The 4,543-nt window shown below is 37.8% G+C and overlaps 1 pseudogene; it reads right to left on the bottom strand.

Annotated features, from left to right (window-relative positions):
* Positions 1-847: 847 nt before the first annotated feature.
* LOC111531639 lies at positions 848-1,176 on the bottom strand (annotated as a pseudogene).
* Between the last annotated feature and the right edge of the window lie 3,367 nt (positions 1,177-4,543).

The raw sequence follows: 4,543 nt of genomic DNA, 5'->3' as shown, positions 1-4,543 counted from the left end.
TAATTTCCATAATAATAATAATAATAATAATAATTTTTGTTGTTTATTGATGAGTAGTATCCCATCATATGGACCATGGTTTAATTATTTACTTGTTGAAAGATGTTTGTTCTGTGTCCAGTGTTTTGGGTATTATTAATAATGCTGCCACGAATATTCATTACAGGTTTTGTGTGAACATAGCCATTTCTCTGAGATAATACTTAATGTAGCCCCTTCTAAGGTATAAAAATCTCTCTAACTCTGTGGCAAAGCACTCTAGAATTGTAGGGTTGAGGGGGCTCTTAGAAGTCACCTAGTCCAACTCCAAGCCATTAGCCTTAAAACAAAAGTTTTTAAGCTTTTCTGTGAGAGCTTATACGATGCCCAGAGGTATCAGAACGAAGCTTAAAACTTTAACGGGCAACATTCGTCTAGAGAGTTCATATTTCTGAAACCTAGAACAGTCAATCAAGTTCCTTTTAGGGTAAATAAAAGAGTCCCACTTTAAATGAGCTGAAGCAAAATTTTAAAGCACCTACAGTACTTGGAATCCCAGCAGCAGGAAACAGAAACCCTGACCTGAAGAACAAAGGTAGTTTCTCTTTTGTCTCCGTTTCTCTCCCACTATATGATAGCATATGATCTCTCAGGACATCTTCTCCCTGCTCATGTATTTTACTCTCTTTTTCTTTCCTCAGCTATCTTTGTTTCTTTGTGCTCAGTGTCACCCCTCCACAGACCCTGGATTTCCATGCCCTCAGTTTAAACCAGACATAGAGTATTTCCAGCCTTTTCTGAATCCTGATTCTTATTTTTTTTTTTACAAGAGCACAAATCCACTTTTATTTGTTTACTTTTCATTAGTTTAAATCCTTGAGGGATACAGCATCACACGGATTTTGTGTCCAATGGCCTTAGCAGGAGGATTGCTTTGGAATTTGGAACGAACCATGCCACTGTTTCCATGGACCTGAATTACCTTTCCCCAGATTATTATGGCTTTGGTTTACCACCAGGAGTCACTGTGTTGTTCTTCCCTTTGGATGCATAAGCACATGTCTTGCCCAAATAGAATTCAGTTTCATCTCAGGCATACACACCTTCAATTTTAAGAAGAAATGTATGCTCCCTGTGGTTCTAGAGACCCCACTTACACACAGCAAAAATGGCCTTGGACCATAGCCTTCCAGACATCTTTGCCTTTTAGAAGTCCTGTTCCCAACAGGTCTCCGCAGGCTGCAAGATGGTGGAAGGAATCTGATTCTTAATTTCTAGGACAGAAAATATGGTTGACTTAGCTTGGAACATATGTTGTCCTCTAATAGTCATCAGTGACCAGTTGCTTGGAGTGACAGTGAGGCACTTATCACAGAGAACTGATATGGCTGTCACTTTTGTGGGTGAATATTCATGGGCAGGTCAAATCCACAACTAGTAGTCTATTCAAAGCCTTATGTTAATTGTGTAGTTACACGGCATTTTGTTAAAATATAATACTCGCTCCCTTAGGGGACTCAGGGGTTGAATCTCAAGTTGAAATGAAGTGTTCGTGTTACATCTTAAAATGATGAAATCCACATAGGTACATTCCACTTACATTATTCTTAAAATCTACCTTTACCCACTTCAGGCCTTTTGGAGGGTCCAACAACAAAGCAAAACAAGGTGATAACAGCACCACACTCTGTCCCACTCCTATAGAGAATCAATGCCAACCACCTTTGGCCCACGCATTACTGGACATCCTTGGATGAGGACAGGGTACTTGAGTTTTGAGTACACTTTTCTTGCAATTTGTAAAGGCAAGAAATAGAGCTGGAGAAAAGCATCTAGAAACATTTGCTTTCGATTGACTAAGCTTTTATCTACATATGAATTCCTCAAATAAATAGATATAATAATGTAAATATATACAAATATTTATATATATACAGTGTTGTCCTGAAGACTGAATGAGATGACACATGAAAAACACTTACAACAATGCCTGGCACTAAGTAAGATGTCAAATGTTAGCTATCATGTGGAAACATCGTAGCACCATCAGCAGTTGAGGTTCTCAAGAAGCAAACTGGATCAAACTTTGAAGTGGTCAGTAATGAACGACACTGACTGCTACTGCAGTGCTGTAAGCTTTGGTCATAGGTAGAAATTATTTTATTGAAGATGTGATGGGCTTCCCTGTATATGGATATATTAAGCAGATACATTTAAGGACCAGACATCAGCTTCAGCTTCTTTCTATGCTGTAAAAATAAGATATAGAAATTTAGAATTGACTATAAAGTCAATCTCCAAAATAAAGTCAAATTAATTTAAGTAAAAATTGCTTTTGTTTCCCAGGCCCTTTCATTTTCCTTCATAATATATATATTAACACATTTTTAGAGAGACTTGCCAATTTTTAAAATTTGATCTGTTGGCATGTGTTCTTATTCATTCTAATATGCAGGTTGTATTTTGTCCCTAATTTATATGTTCTGACAAGAGAAATGTATGTCTGAACTGGGGGATGAGTAATTTTAATCTGATGGCACATTGGGGAAGAAGACACTGCGTGTGAGTGATATTTTTTCATAGTGTAATTATCAGTGTTTCTCTAAGGCAGAAATGAAAAAATCAATCTTTTTTCCACAAGTAAATGGAAATAGATTTTAGTTGTATTAATGAGAATCAGGCCAAAGCCTTTTGTTTATAGGTGTATGTGTTGTTAGTTAAAATTGAGTTTTTCTTTTCAGTGTTTGCTATTTGGGGAGCTCTGTAATCGCTCAATTGTATCCCAAAGGCAGTGTCTCAGTAGATTTCTTTCTGATTGAATACTCTTAAGAAATTCAGTGCTGACTTTTTAAAATAAAGGCTCTGGATTGTTCTCTTGTCTTTTTCAGTTATTCAAAATAATTACATGGTTTCATCATTGTTATGGCTATACTACTATTTCTGGGATAATACACAAATACTAAAACAAACAAAAAATGAAAAAATAAAATCCCAAAGGGGTAGGAAAAATCTACTTAACTCATAAGTCCACAGGAGGGCTATACTAGGATTTGTCAGAGAAAAGGGCTTAATCCCTCTCCTCTTCAACTAACCTGGGAATCTGAAAAAATGTGAGGAGAGTCTAAAGTTAGAGTTATGAAGCCCTGAAATAATGTCTCGGAATAGTGAAAAAAGTATGGTAGACAGTGTCAATTGGCACACAGGAGCCATCTTAACCTCTTCTCCTTTGCCACTTTTTTTCGAAAGAGGTAAAAGAAATAAATACTAATATTCCTGGTCTCTCCTATAACTATGGTTGTCCATGTGACACAATTCCAGTCAGCTAGATGGATGAAGAAGCCTGTCGGGAGCATCTGCAAAAGGTCTCTCTTATTTACAGAGGGATAAATATGTGAGGAGTACTCTCTAGTACAGCTCCTTTACTCTTCTTTCTGACCTGAATGTGGAAATGGGATGTTCTGATGCTTGGAACTGAAGCAGCCATCTTGTGACCATAAGGCAGTAACCTAAAGCAGAAAAACCAACAGGCTGACGATGACAGAAAAGAATGATAGAAAGATCCTGAATTTCTGAAGGCTTCATTGAGCAATCACAACAAACGTGGAACCACCAGTTTTCTTGTTGTGTAAAATAATGGAATTTATTTATTATTTAAACCGCTGGTAGCCATGAATTCTCTAACTGTAGCCAAAAACACTCCTAGCCAATACAAAAAGAGTAGAACTAATATCCTATAACATGCTATCCCTGGTTATATACAGATACCAGGAGACCACAGTAGTGCCTTCAATCCATTGTGTATAAAGATACATAAGAAGAAACAACCTTATCGGTTTATAGAAAGTGGGAAAGGATGTAGTATGCTCCATAGAGACTCTGATGGGCTACTGAAAATGAGTAATAATCACAAAACATATTGGAAGCAGCATTAGGATGATGGTTGTAGCAGACTGTATCATTGGCCTCAAATCTCCACCCCTCTCTGTAGCCACACATTTTGCCATGTGTGTCTGTAGTAACTCTCACCTCCTTCCTTACCCCTTGACATCAGGCTTGGCCATAAGCCTTGCTTTGGCCAATGGGTATAATTGGTCATGACATTAAGTGGGGACTCGAAATGTACTTGCATAGTGCATCTTGCCTTCTTACCCTTCTACCATCACCATGAGAACATATCTTGACTACTCTGTTGATTCCAGCTGGGGAAGCTCTGCTGAGGCCAGCCCAGATCAGCTAACCCACAGATATGCAAGAAATAAACACTTCTTTGTTGTTTGGCACTGTTTTATTTTGTGGTTATTCATTACACAGAATTTATACAGCAATATATTACTGAAACTGGTGAAGAAACTCTAGGACCAGACTGATGGGTTTTGACTTCCTGCTCTGTACTGTGTGAGTGGGCAAGGTAAGATTGGAAATGTCAACCTAATACTGAAACCCTTGCTGTTAATCATTATTCTATACTATCTCTGCCAAGTACACTCTGGTAGAAATGTATAGAAAGGTGATGTTCAAATCTTGGGCCCCATAAGAGCAGTTGTTCATATTTAGTGGAGATTTC

Source organism: Piliocolobus tephrosceles, chromosome Y, assembly GCF_002776525.5.
Source record: "Piliocolobus tephrosceles isolate RC106 chromosome Y, ASM277652v3, whole genome shotgun sequence".
NCBI classification, from domain to species: domain Eukaryota; kingdom Metazoa; phylum Chordata; class Mammalia; order Primates; family Cercopithecidae; genus Piliocolobus; species Piliocolobus tephrosceles.
This window is presented reverse-complemented; position numbering and strand designations above follow the sequence as displayed.